This window comes from Acomys minous (assembly GCF_964271855.1).
Source record: "Acomys minous genome assembly, chromosome: 9".
Classification (NCBI taxonomy): domain Eukaryota; kingdom Metazoa; phylum Chordata; class Mammalia; order Rodentia; family Muridae; genus Acomys; species Acomys minous.
This window is the reverse complement of record NC_140490.1, coordinates 5,778,410-5,798,474: the sequence shown is the minus strand read 5'-3', so window position 1 is coordinate 5,798,474 and position 20,065 is coordinate 5,778,410. Positions and strand designations below refer to the sequence as shown.

General features: G+C 48.1%; 1 protein-coding gene and 1 long non-coding RNA gene across 2 annotated transcripts in view; one reads left to right on the top strand and one right to left on the bottom strand.

Moving 5' to 3' along the window:
• DUSP29 (dual specificity phosphatase 29) overlaps positions 1-10,176 on the bottom strand; it is a gene marked incomplete at its 5' end in the record, with an annotated part of 37,390 nt that extends 27,214 nt beyond the window's left edge. Inside the window, one exon of the mRNA XM_084795018.1 lies at positions 10,037-10,176. The remainder of the gene's footprint in view (positions 1-10,036) is intronic.
• LOC311604847 lies at positions 810-19,993 on the top strand. Its single transcript, XR_014781701.1, has 3 exons — positions 810-1,149; positions 2,584-2,695; positions 19,702-19,993. It is a non-coding gene; the product is annotated as an uncharacterized lncRNA (long non-coding RNA).
• Positions 19,994-20,065: the final 72 nt, after the last annotated feature.

Here is a 20,065-nt window from a genome sequence, read left to right as displayed (position 1 = left end):
GCAACCACATCGTGGCTCACAGCCATCTATGATGTGATCTGATGCCCTCTTCTGGCCGGCAGGTGTTCATGCAGGCAGTGCACTGTATACAAAATAATAAATCATATATATATATATGGTTCAAAATATTCTGGGAGGCTGTTTCAGACTAGGATTCTAAGAGTTGAGACTGAGGCCCTTGTCTCTTAAGAAAAATTAAAAATTTAAAAGGCAATGAAAAGACTAAAACCATTGTGTCAAGGATTCAATTTGCCCAAGTCCACAACAGGTATGTGAAAAGATCAGCAGCTAACAGCATCTGCCTACAGGGGTAGGGAGAGGCCAGGCTTTGTGAGGTCTTCATTATGACAGCTTGCTCCTAAAGTGGGGACCATGGAGTGTAAAGTGGACCCTGCTTTGGAGCCTGCCAGTGTAGCTGAAAGACCATCATTATTAGACTCATCAGCACTAGCTGAAAATATGGATTCTGGGAGTGTATACTGCACCAAAGCCCTGAGAGTCGGTAATTTAACAAGATCCCAGGGGAGTCTATGTTTGCTGTCAGTTCATGATAATTGACTGACATGTGGCCGAAGAGCCAGGAGGAGGATTGTCAGGGTGCCCAGACTGCCTTCTATCTTCTCACTGAGACGGGAACAGGCCATTGGTTCCCAGTGCAGAGGCAAGCTTGAGAGAGGAAGGGCTCGGACCAACCAGATGCAGGGGCCTAGGTCTCCTTTGTCTCTAAGGTAAATTGCTGGACCGAGGGGTGAATCAACGAATGGAGGGGTGGACAAATGAGACAAATGAATGGCAAATGAGGCTGGTTGGTGAGGCCTGGGCTTGACTCTTGGGCCTGCCTGGCTGAAGCTTCTTTTGTAGAAACCAGCGCAGGCTCCTCAGTCTCTTAAGTACAGAGTAAGAACTTTCCTTTAGGCCCACAGCAGCCTTGATTACAAAGACCTGCTGCTCAGCGCATCCACGACACGCACCCATCTTATCTCTAAGATAGGCGTCATATTCCTAAATACTGCGGGTTTAGGTCCCTCTGAGCCCTGCTTGTCACCAAGAGGACTTGGAAAGATGTGACTGCAGGGAGATGCTGGAGTCCATTTCCGTTGTGCAAGCTCGGACCGCCCCCTTTGACCGCTGAAGCTGACCGCACCCCTGGTAAGGCCTCTTTGCCCTCATTAGGCTGTGGAAGGAGCCATCCCGGCCCGGCCCTGCATTAAAGCCTTGGCTGCGTTTCCAGACAGAAGAGGAAGCGGCGCGGTGTACCCAGAGCGGCTTGGCACTTAGAGGGGGGCTCTGGGATCTATTACTCTCCAGCGCGATGCAGGGAAGAGAACAGCGTAGAGTGGTCCAGAAACCACAGACTTTTGTAATCTTTCCAAATCCCCAAGACAGCCCATGCACCCCCAAGCCCCACCCGCAGAGCTCCCAAATCTCTCATTCTTCTAGAGGCAGGGAGAGCCTGTTGCCCAGATCACAGCCAAAAGGGAAAGGGGAGGGGAAGACGGATCTGTTTGGTTTCCATAGATTCGACTCAGAGATTAACTGCCAAGGTCTCCATGACCCGCCATACTAATCACAGGCTAAATGTCATAATGAGAGCTGGGCAGGCTGTCAAGGCGGACTTCCAGAGTCCTGTTACAGCTTCATACTTAAAGATTAGGACCTGGGGAGTCAAACGCCAGCTCTGAAGGCTTCTTGGCCTGTGTGGGAGCATCCTTCTCAGGGAACCAGCAGCCAAGCCCAGCTCCTTTACAAAGGCGACAGGTGGATGACATAACCAGCAGAGGAGAGGGAAGTCGTTGGACAATAAAGAACAAACAGTAGTTTGTAAGCTACAGACGTTGGGGAACAGTGGGGACTACAGCACACTAACGAGCCAGTGCCCCCTTTGACAGAGAGCAGCAGGCTGCCAGTCCATAGGAATGCAATCCAGATTTTCAGATATTGTTTCAAGATACATATGTTTTCACATTTTATTTACTTATGAGGGTGCGCATGTCACAGTACATGTGTAAAGGTCAGAGGGCAAAGAGTGGAAATTGGCTCCCTTCTTCCACCATTTGGGATCTGGTGACTGAACTCAGGCGTGGCAGCAGTGTTTTTTACCTACTGAGCCATCTTGCTGATTGCTAATATATTAAATAATGTTTTATTACGCATTTGCGTGTGTATGCATACACACACATGCATGCATGCTAGCATGGATGTGTGCATGAGTTGTCAGAGGACAGCATGTGGGGACCTGTCCTCTCCTTCTACCATGCCAGGCCTGGGGAGTCAGATGCGGGCCATCAGATTTGCTAGCAAGTATCTTTGGCTGCTAAAGTCATCCAACTAGTCCGTTTCCTGATATTTTTATGAAAAGCCAGAGAGTTGTCAGGCACGGTGGTGCACCTCCTTTGATCCCAGCATTTGGGAGGCAGAGGCGGGCAGATCGCTGTGAGTTCGAGGCCAACCTGGTCTACAAAGCAAATCCACAACAGCCAAGCCTACATAGAGAAACCCTGTCTCAAAAACAAAACAAAACAAAACAAAAAGGCCAGAGAGCCACCAGATGCTTATAAACGATTGGCTTTGTTTGTTTGTGAGACAGGGCATCAATATGTAGCCGTGGTTGACCTAGGAATCACTACAGAGACCAGACATGCCTCTAACTTTGAGCAGTCCGCCTACCCCAGTCTCCTGAGTGCTGCGATTACAGGTAAGTGCCATCACGACAGGGTAAAAGTTATGGTTTTGGAATCAGATCAGAATCTTTTTCTTCTGTGGCAAAAGACACACAATACAGGTACCCAACCCCCAAAACGATGGAGTGACACAGAGTGCAAATGTGTTCTTCAGCAAAGTTTTCAGTTTTCTATTTCAGAAGTGATAACGAGAGGCCCTTTGGTGGGAAAGTCTTGAGGCCTGAAATGCCACATAAAGGGTTCCCAAGCTAGAGACATCCATGCACCCGCTGAAATTGGGGGTCTCCAACGTCTGCCTGGAGAACACTGTAGCTATGTCAGCCCTCTTGTTGCCCAGTCCTACAGCTGTGTTTGTGGTGGCTTGAAGAAATAAAAAACACACACACACACACACACACACACATCATGGTTCATTTAATCCCAGCATGTGGGAGGCAGAAGCCAGAGGCGCACTGTGGGTTTGAGATCAGCCTGGTCTACACAGCAAGTTGCAGGCTACGTAGGGGTGTAGGGTGAGACTCAGCCTCAAGAAGGAGATCATGGTGGGGCGGAGGAGGTGGTTGTTGGAGAGAAATGACCAGAAGGTTTTTTTGTTTGTTGGTTGGTTGCTTGGTTTTTTTTGTTTGTTTTTTGTTTTGTTTGTTTTGGTTTTTCAAGACAGGGTTTCTCTGCATAGCCTTGGTTGTCCTGGACTCAGGTTGGCCGAGGTAGACCAGGCTGGCCTCGAACTCACAGAGATCCATCTGCCTCTGCCTCCCGAGTGCTGGAATTAAAGGTATGAGCCACCACACCCAGCGGTTGGTTGGTTTTTTGAGACAGGGTTTCTCTGTATACACTTAGCTATCCTGAACTCACATTGTAGACTAGGCTGGCCTCGAACTCCCAGCAATCTGCCTGCCTCTGCCCCCTAGTGCTGGGATTAAAGGCATGAGCCACCACCGCCTGGCATAACCAGAAGGTTTTGAATCAATATGTACATTGGGATTCTGTTTTTATACAAAGACACGTATTAACCCTGGCTGTGTGCTTCCTGTGGTGCAATGAAATCATGTCTGATTTGGTTTTCTTTTTTTCTTTAAATAATTTTTTTTATTAATTTATTCTTCTTACATCTCAATGGTTATCCCATCCCTTGTATCCTCCCATTCTTCCCTCCTCCCATTTTCCCCTTACCCCCCTCCCCTATGACTGTGACTGAGGAGGACCTCCTCCCCATTTATATGCTCATAGGGTATCAAGTCTCTTCCTGGTAGCCTGCTATCCTTCCTCTGAGTGCCACCAGGTCTCCCCCTCCAGGGGACATGGTCAAATATGGGGCACCAGAGTACGTGTGAAAGTCAGTCCCTGCTCTCCACTCAAGTGTAGTGAATGTCCTGTCCATTGGCTAGATCTGGGTAGGGGTTTGAAGTTTACGGCCTGTATTGTCCTTGGCTGGTGCCATAGTTTGAGCAGGACCCCTGGGCCCAAATCTGCCTATCATAATGTTCTTCTTGTAGGTTTCTAGGATCCTCTGGATCCTTCTACTTTGCCATTCTCCCATGCTTCTCTCATCTAGAGTCCCACTAGAATGTCCTCCCCTCTGTCCCAGTTTCCTGGTAAGTGAAGACTTTCATGGGACATGCCCCTTGGGCTAGTATGCAGATATAAGTGAGTATATACCATTTGAGTCTTTCTGCTTCTGGGTTGATTCACTCATTACGATCATTTCTAGCTCAATCCATTTGTCCACAAATTTCGGGAATTCCTTGTTTTTAAAAAAATATGGAACGCTTCATGAATTTGCGTGTCATCCTTGCTCAGGGGTCATGCTAATCTTCTCCGTATCGTTCCAATTTTAGTATATGTGCTGCCGAAACGAGCACTTTGTTTTCTTTTTAAGTAGCCGTCTTCTTACTGTGTCTGCTAAGTGTGCATCGCACCAGCATATGAAGAGGAAAATCACCCCAAATCCCCTGCAAGTTCTGCTTTAGGGCAGTTATATGTGTAGAAGGCGCTTACCCCGAAACTGAGGGCTGCCTTCCTGGGGGTCCCAGAGCAGCTGGGTCTTATCTATCCCATAGGCCTCCAGGGCAGCAGTTGGGCCGAACTTCTGTCAGAGCATTCTGCCCCCTGTGCTTTCTGGGAAACCATGGGTTCCAGTCTGTGGAGTCCCCACACCTGGCACAGTACCTTTCCAAAAAGGAAAGGCTGCTAAGCAAGTGCAAGACCTCCAAAGAGGCTGTGTGGGGATGTGGCTCTGTAGCTTCTGGGTAAGATATCGTGAGGAAACTCCTTCCCCTCACCCCACTCCCACTCCTAGTGGCAGAGCCAGGGCCTTGTACTTCCCTTCAGCCTGGGCTTGTCTGTGACCTCAAGGACACTTTAAGGTCATCGGGGAAGCTGGGAAGTAGCACCATCTTCTCCGTGGCTTGACCTTCCAAGTTACATATGTGTTATATGGCAAGCACAACTCAAGGCAGGCCAGGTCAGTGTGAGTGAGGACTGGGCACTGGGTGGATAGGCTGAGCCACAAAGATCTCTGGCTTCTAGGAATTCTTTGATTTAAAAAAAAAAATCTGGGGCTGGAGAGATGGCTCAGTGGTTAAGAGCACCGACTGCTCTTCCGCAGGTCCTGAGTTCAACTCCCAGCAACCACATGGTGGTTCACCACCATCTATAATATGATCTGATGTGTACTGTATATATAGTAAATATACAAAAAAAGATGAAAAAATTTAAAATAATTTTTAAAAAATCTGCCCTTGAGACTGGAAGGAATTGGTTTTGCTGAAGAGAAAACACAAAACCAAAAGCAAACCCTGAGTCTGAATCTCCCGGCCCCTGTTCAAAGCCGAGCGTGACTTCATGACTGTGTGAGCCTGTCACCCCCAGCACTGTGGAGGGCAGAGACAGGGCGATTCCTGGGGCTAGCAGACTACAAGCCCAGCTCCAGGTCAGTAAGGGACAATGTCTCAAAGGACCAAGGAGAAGATTGGCTGAGCAGCGAACCCAGCAACAGCCTCTGGTTATGTGCACACAGCACCTACATAAGCCCCCCCCCACCCCACCCACACACATACAATTAAAAAAAAATTCTGCCCTCTTTTCAGAGAAACCTCTGGGTATTTGTGTTCCTGGGGGAAGGGTTAGTTCAAATTAAATGTGATGTACACCACATTTCTTCGTCAACACCACCCGAGTTGGGTCTGGAATGTTCTCCGAAGAAAGGGAGTGAGAACACTGTTGCGTAATGACTGTGTTAGTTGAACAATACCCTCTGTTGCATTTTCCATTTGGCAGGAGTGTTCATATATAAGTGTATACACATTTCCAATTTGCCTCAAGTCATTACTCATCTTTATGCATTTTAAATCTACCCAATTGAGCCCAACCAGAAACCAGAGCATGAAACCCGTGGATTTTTTTCTTTAAATTAAAACTTGGACAAGAAAACCCAGGAAATTTTGTTGTTGTTGTTGTTGTTGTTGTTGCCTATAATTTAATTCTTAATATATCAAACATAATCCAAGTTTAACAGAAATTATTTTTTTTCTTTTGGAGTCTGGCAAGTACGTTAACAGGAGGCAATTATGGGAAATAATATAAAATCCCTTTATTAAAAAAAAGAAGCCTTCACTTAAGAGGAAATTTAATATTACTTCTCTGATGGTGTTGATGTCATGAACTCGCTTGATTAACTCTTCAAATGGTTCTGACTGCTTTGGGTAGAAATTTATGAGTTCCTAACTGATTTTTCCCAATCTTGGTTTGGCAGAGGTAGACCTCCTGGAGATATGAGGAGGCTGGAAGCCCACAGCTTCCCTCTCAGACAAGAGAGACAGTCCAGAAGGACATTACCCAATGACAGAGGGAGACGCCTGTGATGCCTGACCAGGCCAGTTGTGGTTCCTAACGCTGGGGTAGCCGGGCCTCTGCCTCCTCTTGAGATGTGTGGGAATGCTGCAGGCAGTGCCCCGGCATGAGAGACTCTTTGAAGAGTCATTTCCCACAGAGCGTCACCTCAGAACAAGCCTGATGTGGAAAAGGGTGAAGGAGGGGTCATCCTGGGGGGTGGGTCTGTAGCCCACACTGTGAGCCCCTTCTAGTCCCCGCCAGGCCGCTGTTCTCACTGGGCCTGCTTTTCAAATGCCACACTGGGAAGGCTCAGGGCCAAGGCTGCTGTCTCTTAAAACCACCATAAAAGTTCTCAGAGAAATCACAGCCCTGGCCAGACTCTGAGGAATAAATACACCGGTGGTTTTCATTTAGTGTATTCCCAGGGGTTGTCTGTCCTCCAAACTTACACAAGACAGAAGTGCGCCCCATCACGCAGGAAGAAAAATGACGGTGAGCGAGGTTAAGAACAATGACACTAGTCCAGCGTGGTGGCTCAGGCCTTTATCCCAGTACTTGGGAGGCAGAAGCAGGCTGATCTCTATGAGTACAGCCTGGTTTACAGAGCGAGTTCCAGGACAGCCCCGGCTACACAGAGAAACTCTGTTTCAAGAAAAGAAAAAGAAAAAGAAAAAAAAAAAAAAAGAGGCTGGGCTTGGTGGCGCACGCCTTTAATCCCAGCACTCGGGAGGCAGAGGCAGGCAGATTGCTTTGAGTTCAGGGCCAGCCTGGCCTACAAAGTGAGTCCAGGACAGCCAAGGCTACACAGAGAAACCCTGTCTCGAAAAAGAAAAAACAAAAACAAAAAGCCAACACACCCAGGCAGAGCAAATGGGATAGGCGTAGCTAAGGTTCCTGGGCTGGTGAGACAGAGAGGTTCTTGAGAAAGGGAGCAGTTAGAGGCTGGAAGAGGAGTGGAGAGAGCGAGGGAGAGGAGACGGAAGGCCGTGGGATGGGTTAGGTGGAAGGGAAGCGCCTGGCTGTGTGGACGTGAGGATTCGGCCCAGATGAACATTAGCAAGTATTTGGGACTGTGGATGGGAGGTAGCTCAATAGAAATCATTAGAAGCAGATGGCATGGGACTGAGGCAGGGTATGGGGTACCCGCCCCAATATGGGAGGTAGTTTAGGGGATTAGTATCTACCCCAGGTGAACCAAGGCTATTTTAAAATATAACAGGTATCTGTGTTTTTATTGCTAGATATCGGGTTAGAAAATACTGCCGCAAGAATACCGTAATAATAATTATAGGGCTAATAGTAAGCATTTATTAGGCCCTACTTCTAACTTAACCACAGCAGTGCCCTGGGCCTCACATGTAAATGGCAACAGTGTATCAGGCTGGGGTCTTAGCGAGATCATCTTAGCCCCACCACATCAGCTTGAAGAACACGACCAGAGAAGAGACTTGGACGAAGAAGGGAGGTGAGCGGCATTCTAAGCCAAGGAGAGAGAGAGTAGAGAGGTGTGGCCAGGGCAGAAGGTGATGGCAAGGCAGTTACAGAAGATTCAGGCATGAGCAAGCCTCAGCACCCGCCTTTGGGTGGTGGGACTCACTGGTTCCTGTGCCAAGTGCAAGTGAGGCTTTTCTGAGATGGTTCCTTTCTCCTGGACTTAACAGACTTCCAGGAGCCTTCACCACCTCTTTACTGTGGAAAGGACACAGAACCATTAAGGGTCACCCGAATGGTGAATCAGACATCATCTGTTCTCCAGTCAAGTCGGGGACAAACGAGGCAACATCCCCTAGCCCAGCCGCTGCTCTTCCCAGGCCCATACATCCTTGGGTCCAGAACAGAGCAGCCAAACCCCTGCTGCTGCCTAAACATCAAGGGCACCTGGCCCCACGGTAGGTATAGCTTCAGGCTCTGTGGCACACTGGGCTGCAGTCCCTACCACTGCTTAACCCGTGTGACCTAAGGCAAACCACCTAACTCACTGTGCCTCCATTTCCTCATCTGAAAAGGGGGACACCATAGAATAAAGGCACTGAAATAATACTTAAAAGGAAAGCTCTCAAAACCGTTCTGGGAGGCAGGGATGGTGGTGCACCCCTACAGTCCCAGTAAGAGGAAGGCTGAGGCAAAGAGACTGGCATGTGTTTGAGGCCAGCTTGGGCTGTAGAGTGAGTTCCAGGTCAGCTTAGGCTACAGTCTGCGAGATGCTAGCTCTAAATCCCCAAACCAAAACCAGGCAACAGCAATGAAAGGGTAAGGTACCGAGCACATGGAAACACTTCAGAAAGTTCTGTGGCCGCACAAAAGAGCCTATCCCCTCCCCAAGTGCGTGCTCCTACATCTCTATAGTTCAGAAAGAAAGTAAATAAATTAAAGCCCAATGTCCAGCCTTCAGGCTCAGTACACCCCTCTGCTCTTTCTCTGTCGTGGGGTAGACAGGAGTCACGCAAAGTCTGCCCTCACACAGGCCTCAGTGCCCCTCCAGACCAGCTCTTAGCCCAGTGGTGAACCACCCATGGCATCTGGCTCACTGATGAGGAGGAGCCATTGCCACCCCTGTCCTCTGCCTTAGCCTCTGAGGTAGTGTTAGAGCTGCTTGTCCTTTCCTAGTTTTTCTCTGGACTCCTCCACTTCCCTCTTCCATGGGCAGAGTGCTCCCTCAGAAGCCCCCTCCCCACCCCACCCCCACAGTCCTGCTGCTGCTGTGTCAGTGTCAGAGTCCTCTGGCTTATCCGTGGAACCCATATAGTAAAAACAAGGGAGGCCATAGGGAAAACGCGGAAGCGGCAGAAAGAGCACGACATATGAGGGGCTGGCGGCCTCTTCACACATGACCCTCCTGACCCTTCTTAGAGTATTTTCAGCCTCTGATAGTCTTTACAGCTCTTGAGTCCCAAGCCCACTGGTGACTACTGGGGCCACCGGACAAGGGCACTGAGATCTAATGGGATATGGGATGTGGCATAGCCTCTGCCTTCCTGCATCTCACAGTGTCATCTTAGCCAAATGGCTCTCTCTCTCTCCATCACCCAGCCGTCCCATCTCTGTTGGGATGCTCCCATCCCCAGCCCTGCGTTCCCCTCAAGAATGAAAAATATCTTTGACGAGTATCTTATTTTGAGTGTGGCTTAAGATCTAGGACAACGGAGGCTTGAGTACCGGTTTGCAATTTGCGCTGCCCTACACGCGACCCAAGGGAATCTAGTACCTCTGTTTTCCCTGATCCATGATATGAAACACAATACAGAGCATCCAAAGGCTCTGACAGGGCCTACGGACCTTAACCCACGCAGTTATTCCTTAGAATCAGTCACAGAAATTCAGATTTAGAGGTAAGAAAAGAGGAAGCAATTCAATGGTGCCCCTAAAGAATGCTGGGAGAGCAAGAAGCTTTTCTTACTAAAAGGATGTTCTCTACAGCTCCAGGAATTGTGGGAGTGAGGGTTCCAATCCCCACAGCCATTTTCTCAAAGAACACTTGGCTAAACCCCAGAGGCAACTGCCTTCCCATTCAAGGGCCTTACCTGTATGCCCGGAGTGTGCCTGGCTAGGAGGTACCGGTCTGAAGGGTATGTGGCCGCCTTACACTAAACCTCCAGACTGGCTCAGAGGGCCTATTTTTAGGGTCAGATCTGCTGACACTGACCTTGCATGCTGTCCAGTCTGAGAGGAGACCTGTGGCATTTGTTTGCAAAATGATTCGCCAGTGTGACCCGAAACCTTTGACTCGAGCAGTCCTGTACCTGAAGGCCACGCGTTTGTCCTTGGCCCAGCCACAGATACAGGTCATACGGCCGCCAGAGTGGCGACAGACAGGGGAATTCCCCAGCTTTGTTTTCTTAGGATGGCTAAAGCCAGGTGTCTGTAGGCCCTCCACGGGCTCTGTCCCAGAATGATGCCTGGGATGAGGGAGGTTTGCCTGCTGGCACGGAGCCCATAGGAAGCCGCAGGGTTCACAGCATGAAGGACTCTACTGCAGTCCTCTCAGAGAGGTTATAGAACTATCTCCTGAAACCCTGAGAAAGAGTCCCTGTGGGCAAACACTGTGTGTTATCATTTTCTGCAAGACCCTTCCCAAGTCCCCGGGCTTTCTGGGGTTCAGTGAGGACAGTGGTCACAAACCTACCCTCTTACATGATTATGAGCATTGAAGGAGATAGAAAGCACTCAGCAAGTGCATGGCACGTGATGGCACATAGAACATTCTAGATGCTATTGGTGTACCAACATTCTTCCCAACCTGGCACTTGCAAGTCTGTCTTCTCACCTCCCCAGCCTCATTTCATCCCAGTACTCTTCCACTGTCATCAAGCCAGTCCGCCTCCTCAACATCGAGGGACAGAGCCCCTTTACCTTCCAGTAAAACGGGGTCTCACTGCAGCTTCTCATAATGAGTGGTGTGCTTTTCCATTCTTGCTCATCCTTGCCACTAGTTTTGGGTGTGCTAAGGAGAGATGGGGAGAAGCCCCCCAACAGTCTCTTACATCCTCTGGTTATTGAGGTCCTTAACACTGTCTTCTGGAGCTTTGTTCAGCAAACCCATTTGCCCACTGCTGTGACTTATGGTGGTTGTTCATGCTAGCCACAGCCATCCCAAAGCTGCTTAGTGACTTAGCCTGTGTTGAGTTCTTGGCAGAAAGAAGATTCATAAAGCAGAGAGAGCCTGAATAAGCAAGGTCCGAATGCTCCCTGGAGTCAAAACAGCAAAGTCTCACACAGTCCACTCTGCAATTATCTTAAGTCAGAGATACTAGGATTGAGAGACTCTATAAAAAATTGTTTGCTTGTTGGTTGGTTGGTTGGTTTTTTTGAGACAAGGTTTCTCTGTGTAGCCCTGGCTGTCTGGACTCACTTTGTAGATTAGGCTGGCCTCGAACTCACGGCGATCCACCTGCTTCTGCCTCTGAGTGCTGGGATTAAAGGCCATCCCACCATGCTAAGCATTTCTTCTTCACAGGGAGGCTTTACGGGGAAATTCAAGGTCCTGGCCTAAGACAGGGCTGAGTTGACAAGTGAGACCTCTGAAAATGTGGGGTCAGCCGTGGGAGGAAGGAACAAACATCTAAGCCAGGTCTGGGGGCAGGCATGCATCTGCAATCCCACGAGGCGCAGGGGGGCAGGGGGGGGCAGGGGGGGCAGCTGCAAGTTCAATACCAGCCTGGTCCACACTGTGATTAAGTCAGCCAGGGCCACTTAGCCAAGCTCTGTCTCAGAACAAACAGAAGGCCATCAAAAGATGGTTCAGCGGTAAACCGCTTATCACCCCTGAGGATCTGAGCTTTATCCCTGGAACTCACATGTTGAAAGGAGAGAACAGCCTCCTGAAAGTTGTCCTCTGGTTCATGTGCACACACACACACACGTACACACAGAGTAAGCAAGTAAATGTAAAGCAAGCAGTGAATCCATCACACAATCAATATAATAATATCTAAGAACATTTAAGATAGCCAGTTGATACATAGATGGATTGATGATAGACCACAGAGTGAAATATTTCTTACCATCTAAGATGATAGATGGAGTAAAGTCAGATAAATCCAAGAGAAGAGTTTGAGGAGGTGTCATGATCTGAGCGTGAAGTGTTCCTCGCAAGCTGGTAGGACTGTTCTTGAGAAATTGTGGAATCTTTTACAGGTAAGGCCTAACTGGGGAAAGGGGGTCCCTGGGCAGGGAGGGGTAGAATGTGGCAGTGTCCCTGAGAGGGATGGTCATATCTGTGTCACCTGGAGCACTCTGCCTCCCATCTGGCATGGAGCTGCCAGCAGCAGTCATGCCTTTCTCACCTCGATGGACTGTATCCCCTCCAACTGCGAGCCAAAACACAGAAACAGAACAAACCCCACAAAACTCCTTTATGTTGTCAGGGATTTGATTCAGGTTTTGAGAGAATCAAGTAATAGAGAGAAACTGTTAGCTATCACCTCCACCAGGTAGGCCCTAAGCTGGAGGAACGGTGGGCCTCTCCACTTTCTCTCAGTCTTTCTACACTAGACTACGCTCTGTGCCAGCAATAGTGGTGCACGCCTTTAATCCCAGCACCCAAGAGGCAGAGGCAGGTGGATCTCTGTGATTTTGAGGCCAGCCTGGTCTGTACAGCCAGAACTACATAGAGAGGCCTGTCACAAACAAACAAACAAAACGAAACCCCAAACAACAAAAACCATGCTTTGAGTAGATGAGGAAGGGCGGAAACTTCCATTGTTTTCCATCAATAACTCCAGGAATCCCTGGGAAGACTGTGTTAGAAAAGAATGACAGTGCTTCCAGGGGCCACCTGGTCTGTCTTCTAGAAGCCAAAAAGACTAGAGCCCTGGGGCAGGGGGTGGGGCTGCACCTCATACCTTCTCACGTGGATAAAGGAAACACCATGTTGCCAGGACGGGAGCAGGCTAGGCAACCTGTCAGCCCTGACACAGAGGTGTCCAGCTAATCCCAGCTCCTAGAAGATTCACCCAGGGTGTGCACCACTGCTGGCTTCTATAAGCAGTGTTGCATTTGTGGGGCTTCCTGTGGACTTGTAATACCCGTGGTCATTTTTGATGTGGGTACTGACCCTTTGTCCCCAACCCATATGATTTTCAACTAGCAAACTCTTTTCCCCTTGGACCCCCTTTTTACCAATTTTCTTTCTCCCATTTTGGAGACTGGTAGACACTGCCCTCTCCCAGTTTCTCTGGGTTGTTAGAAAGGAAGAAAATCCCAAATTATTCGATTGTTCGATTTTACTAATGAAGACTCAGGAGCCTGATGCTGGGAGTGAAAACCTGCTAGCTCAGAGAGGCAGAGAAAGCACCCAGCTGACTTCCTACTCAGCTCACATCCCGAAGGAAAAAGCCCAAGGCCAAAAGCTCATAGCTAAAAGCTCAAGGCCCCAACGCTGTGTTAAATGCATGCACTACAGTGCCTGGCATCATACTATTCTTTTTTTGGGGGAGGGTTATTTATTTTTATTTTTGTGTATATGTGTGTCTCTCTATGTGTATATGCCACATGTTTGTGGGTGCCTACAGAGGCCAGATTAGGGTGTCAGATGCACTGGAGCTGGAGTTACAGGTGGTTGTGAGCCTCCAGGTGTGGGTGCTAGGAACCGAACTCAGGTCCTCTGGACGCAGGCAGTGCACTTGACTGCTGAGCCTCCTCTCCCTACCACTCTTCTTTTGAGACAGGGTTTTGCTATCTACCCCAGAGAAGCCTTGAACTCTCAATCATCCCGCCTCACCTTCCAAGAGCTGGGATTAGAGGTGTACACCGGGATACCCAGCCTCATTTTTTAAAATGAATATGTGTATGTATGCATGTGAGCACATATTTATGTGTGCTCATGCACATATGTGCATGCGTATATGTGTGTGTGTGTGTATACACATGAGCACATATTTATGTGTGCTCATGCAGATACGTGCATGTGTATATATGTGTGTGTGCATACACATGAGCACATATTTATGTGTGCTCGTGCACATATGTGCATGTGTGTATGGAGGCCGGAGGCCAGAGGCCATCCTCCAGTGCCATCCTCAGGAGTTCCTTGTTTCCTTTGCGACAAGGTCTGCACTCATTTTTTAAAAAATATACACATAAGTAGGTCTAAGTGTAATAAGTGTAATCCAATTGTGACCTTCCTTTTCATTGTCCACTAGACTTGTAAACTATTTATTTACTTATTTAATTGGTTTTTTGAGACAAGGTCTCTCTACATAGTCCCAGCTCTCCTGGAACTCACTATGTAGATGAGGCTGGCCTCAAACTCACAGAGACCCACCTGTCTCTGCCTCCGAAGTACTGGGATTAAAGGCATGCAACACCATGCCCTGTTAAATCATTTAATTTTTATAACTATCCTATGCATTAACATTTTCAAAAAACATGAGTTAAGACTTTCAGGTTCATTTAAATCATTTTACTATCCAATAATTATTTCTTTTTATGCATGGAAACTATTTGAAGGGAGAAAGTTCTCTTGAGGGCCAGTGAGAAGAGTCAGTGAGCATACCTGTGACCTGAGTTCGATCCCCAGCACCCACGAAAAGGTGGAAAGAGCAAACAGGCTTCACAAAGTTGTTCTCTGACCTCCACGCCTGCATCTGGCACTCACGCCCAATAATAACGTATAAGGCTTTTTAAAAGAACTCTTTTTTTTTTTTTTTTTTTTTTTTGGTTTTTCGAGACAGGGTTTCCCTGTGTAGCCCCAGCTGTCATGAACTCCCTTTGTAGATCAGGCTGGCCTCGAACTCACAGAGATCTGCCTGCCTCTGCCTCCCAAGTGCTGAGATTAAAGGCGTGTGCCACCACACCCAGCTAAGGAACTCTTTTGAAAATACATAGCCAGCAGGTTGAGATGGCACACGCCTCTGATACCAGTACTCAGGAGACAGAGGCAGGTGGACCTCTGAATTTGAGGTCAGCCTGGGTTTCAGAGCGAGTGCCAGAATAGGGCTATACAAAGAAACTGTCAAAAAAGAAAAAGAAAGAAAAAAAGGAAAACAGAAGAAAAGGATGAGGGGGAGGAAGAGGAGGAGAAGAAAAAAGAAAGAGAATGCATGGTAAAGTGTAACTACCTCTGTTGTTTTTATTCATTTGTATCTGATAAAAGATGCTCTCACATGGTTTTGCAGTTGGACTCCAATGGATCCCTTTTCTTTGGCTCTGCTAGAGCAGGACTGTCCAATAGAAACATAACACAAGCCATGTTTCTCATTTTTAATTTTTTAGGAACGACATTAAAAACTAGTATAAAGAAACAGCTGAAATTAATTGGGATATTTTATTTAACAGAACATATCCCAAATATTATGATTTCAACATGTAATCAGAATGAAAATTTATTAGAGTAATTATTTGGCACCACTGCTGTCCTTTTTTTTTTTATAGTAAGCCTTTGAAGTATATTATAAAAGCCTGAGTATTACAGCCCATCTCAATTTAGAACAGTTATGTTTCAAGGGCTCAGTAGCCCCATGGGGTTGGTCTAGATTCCTGAGAACAGGACAGGCACATCAGCGTGGTGACAGGAACATGTGCTTGTGTTTGTCCCCAGCCTACGTTCCCCCTCCCCGAGAAGGATACCTCTCACATAACAACAGCCCCTCCCCTCTCCACAAACTCCTGCAGAGCCCAGTTCCTAAAGCCCCCTGTGGTAGCCCCTCTGGAGGCTTCTGTAGCCTGCCTGGGGCTTGGCTGGCAGCTGGCCAGCACTCCTCTGCTGAAGAGCTGTCACTCTTGACTTTGATGGCTGAGCTATGTGAGGACATGTGCTTAGAGAGAAAGCCTAAGGTCCGGGGATGTTTCTCTGAAATCGATACCTCTGTTTATCACCTGGCTGTCAAAACACTGGGAATGCCTGCTGTGAGCTTTTTGTTGAGGGACACTTGAGCCCTTGGGGTCCCAGTCCTGTGCTATGCACCAGAGCCCTTCTAAACTGCCCCCATCTCCCCAAGGACCAACGCCTTCTGAGCCCCTCTCCAGCCTGTCGGTGATCTCGAGCAAATCGGTCAATTGTGTCTCTGTTAGCACCTCTGTCTTCATGCCAGGGCTTGTTATTTTACAGATAGATGGCTGTTCCTCTTCACAGCCTGTTAGTGCACCGCAGTGACATTGATGAGGCTTGACAGGGCAGCTTGTTTGTGTGGCACAGACTAGAGTGCTCAGGAGCAAAGGGCATGTGCTCTCCAAACACGAGAAAATGGGTTCAGTTCCTGCCTCTGCCACTTAGCTCTGAGCTGGTCCTGAGCTCGTCCTGGTGGCCTGATTTCAAGCCATCCCTTCATCTTACGTTGGAAATAATAATGGGAGGCGCTTGTTGTAGATTAAATAAGATAATGCCGTCAGAGCTCTTGGCTTGAAGGCATTCTAGCCTTGGCTCTTCTTTCCTGTTCCTCTGTAGATTCCAGTTAATTGCCTCAGCTTATTGGGCAAATTAAGAAATCTCTATTGAAAACGAACAGTCTATTGGGGTTGGATTCTGCCTGGCAATGCAACCGGCATCCCAACATGTGAGGCCTCACCCTGTGTCCAGTCCCTGCTCCAGCATGCAGTAAGACAGGCTGTTGGGTCTGTTTCAGGTGACCTCACTCACTGTCCAGTGGATACACCACCCCTCTATGAGAGAAGGCTACCCAGAAAAGCCAGGAGACTCAGAGGAAAGTTTTTGAAAGAGGCCAACTTCGACACCAAGGGACAACTAAGTGAAACTGTCATATAATATCCTGATTGCCCTTGAGCCCTGTAGGACAAAGCAAACACTTGTCACATAGACAGTGGTTACTATTCCAAACTGCCATGGATATTTTGGTTCTGGGATAAGAATTAGCCAACCCATAATAGTTGAGTTGTGCCCAGGACCTTGAGTCAATCCCAGTCAAATCTCAGGGGCTTTGGCCTGGAAATGCAGCCCGGCACCGGAGCCTTTGCCAGGCGTGTTGTAAGGCCTGAGTTCTGTCTGTAACACCACATGAACAAACAAACAACAAATTACATTTAAATATTTGTCTACAAAGGGGGGGGGGAAATGATAACAAGATGCCCTGAGGCTAATTTTAAGGAAGGAATGTGCATCCACATGGTGGTATGCAATAAGACTTGTTTTGGCCAGAAACCAACAAGGAGCAGAATCCATCAGGCAAGGTTTAAACTGAACCAGTAAGTGGAATGCAGGGACAAACAGGGTGCTGAAAGGCCTAGGAAACGGCAGCTGTGAAAAGTCTTGTGACACAAATTTGCTGTTGTCCCAGCAAATGAAGAGAGCCTTCTCGGGATGACAGAGCAAAAATACAGAGGGAACCTGGGCCCTGAGAGAGCTCAGAGAGGCTTGTCTCCTCATCCGTCTGGGCCGCTCGGCTGCTTCTGTTTCAAGACTTGAGAGAGAAATGAGAAACTGCTTAGACTATTCTGGAGTTCCTACGGCAGCAGCCTACCGTACCCTAATGTGTTCACAGGCAACTCAGCTGACAGAACAGAGTAACTGATGGGCAAAGTGATGGAAGGGGAGGGCTAAGTCTCATGGGGCTTTGTAGGCCATGGGAAATAGTTTGGATTTTTTTCTAGGAGGGATGGCTGAATGACCCGAATTGAATTTTATGTTTGTTTGAGACGGAGGTCTCACTATGTAGCCCTGGCTGGTCTGGAACTCACCACGTGGACCAGCCTGGTCTCTTACTGAGATCCACCTGTGTTACCTCAGGGGCATGCCGCCACACCTGGCTAATCTGCATTCTTTTTGTTTTGTTTTGTTTTTTTTGTTTTTCGAGACAGGGTTTCCCTGTGTAGCCTTGGCTGTCCTAGACTCACTTTGTAGACCAGGCTGTCCTCGAACTCATAGCCCAGCGATCAGCCTGGCTCTGCCTCCCGAGTGCTGGGATTAAAAGTGTGAACCACCACGACTCAGCCCTAATCTGCATTCTTAAAAGGACAGCTTGTGAGTGGAGAGTGGAATACAGCAAAATTAAAGTCAGGGCCTGGGAGATCAGTGAAGAGGTCTTAAAGTCCAGGTGAGAGGCTCTGGCCACCTTTGTTAATGGAGGGTGGCCGCCTCGTGAGGACACCAGATTCTCAGTAAAAAGCAGATTACCCAGGAAAGGTAAGCGGTAGGGGTGGGCCTGCAAAGGCAGCAGCAGCAGCAGCAAACAACGGCAAGCAGGTGGGATTCATGTGTGTGTGTGTGTGTGTGTGTGTGTGTGTGTGTGTGTGTGTGTGTGTGTGTGTGTGTGTGTGTTTCTTTTCAGGAGAAAAAGAAGGAGTCTGTGCTAGGGTGAGTTGGTAAATCCTGATTGGACAGATTAGCCAAGTAATGAATTTTGATTTTTGGACCTTGGTATTTTGTCTCAGAAATGAAAGAGTCAGTGGCCAAATTGGGGAAGGGACCTTGGGGGCTGGCTTTAGGAATGTAATCTAACAGTTTTTAGCAAGTGTGAGGGAAAGAGGACAAGGGCAAAACCTGTCGGCACTGTTTGCCGTGCTCATCACGAAGGCCTAGTAGAGTCAAGGGTGGTAGCACCGAGGTCAGATAGCAGAAATGGGTCAGACTCTAGACGTGATTTTGATGGTAGCTTATAAAGGATTGCCTGATTAATTTGACTCTACAAGGCTCTGAAATCAATGAAAAAATACAAAGCACTCAACAGGCCCAAGGGTCTCTCTAGTACGCACTAAAGGACCCCTTATTCTAATGGTGTGTCTAATCTGCCATAAAATGCCCGTGAATTGGATTAAGGAAACAGCTCACTACTTTGGTGGTTTTTAACATGTTCTTAACTGTCCCTGAGCCTGGGTGCCTCATACAAGTTACAAAGAGTTGTAGACACAGAGGGAGAATGACAGAAAGATATAGGTGGCACTGTCCACTCGGTCTACTGTTCTCTGCACTGAGATGTACAAAAAAAGCTAGTCATTGACTTTTATCTCTTAGCCTTTCTCCAAGGCCCTACAACACCCTACTGGAATTGAGGACAATTACTAAATGGTTACCCTGCAGATCCTTCTGGGTTAAAAAATCAAGCTCCCGGGGCTGGGCGTGGTGGCGCACACCTTTAATCCCAGCACTTGGGAGGCAGAGGTAGGCGGATCGCTGTGAGTTCGAGGCCAGCCTGGTCTACAAAGTGAATCCAGGACAGCCAAGGCTACACAGAGAAACCCTGTCTCGAAAAACCAAAAAAAGAAAGAAAGAAAGGACGAGAGAAAGAAAGAAAAAGATCAAGCTCCCAGAACCCTTGTTCCTGCCCAGGAGAGATTGTTGGATATGCCTCAGTACTGATTGCAATTGGTAAGGTGAGGAGGAGCCTTGACACTGGGTGGGGGGCCCTTCAACCTGGGTGCTGCTCACCTCACCTGTGTTGGCCGCATAATCGACTCCTGCAGAAACCTACCCAGCTAAAGAAAAAAGGCTTCCCTTCCCCGCCCACCAGTCTATATGGCACCCACACCTATATCTGGAACACTGTCTTAGGGAAGAGAGGGCACTACCCATGAGCCTCTTTGCTGGCTGGCTTCTCCTCTAATCCAGGCTTCGTCAACCATTGACTCTTAAAGTTTTAGAACTAAAATGTCTACCAAAGGGCCATGTGTTGAAATCTTGGTCCTGTTGGCAGGCAGCAGCAGAACCTTTAAGGCGAGGGAACTAGGTTATTGAGAGGATGTCTGTGGGGGTTGGGGAAGCGATGGAAATGGCAGCTGGTCCCTTCCTTTCTTCCAGGCTGCTGTAAGGTGAACAGCTCCTCAGCTCTGTGCTGACAGCAGAATGTGTCACCCTGACCCAGACAGACTCCAAAGCCACATGCCAGCTGACTGTGGAAACCTCCAAATCTGTGAGCCACCATAAACCTTTCCTCTTTTAAAGTTGATTTATCTCCCGGTTACAGTAACCAGAAGCCAGGTAGCACATTCGTTTTCTTTTCCTCTGGTACCTGAAGAGTCTCTTGGTGTCCTCTACTGAATTAATTGTCTCCTTCCCCCTTTCCTCTGAGACCATAATGACAAAATCATGTCTGGGTAGGAGTGACCATTGATAAATACAGGGGGTTAAGCCAGGCATGGTGGCACATGCCTTAATCCTAGCA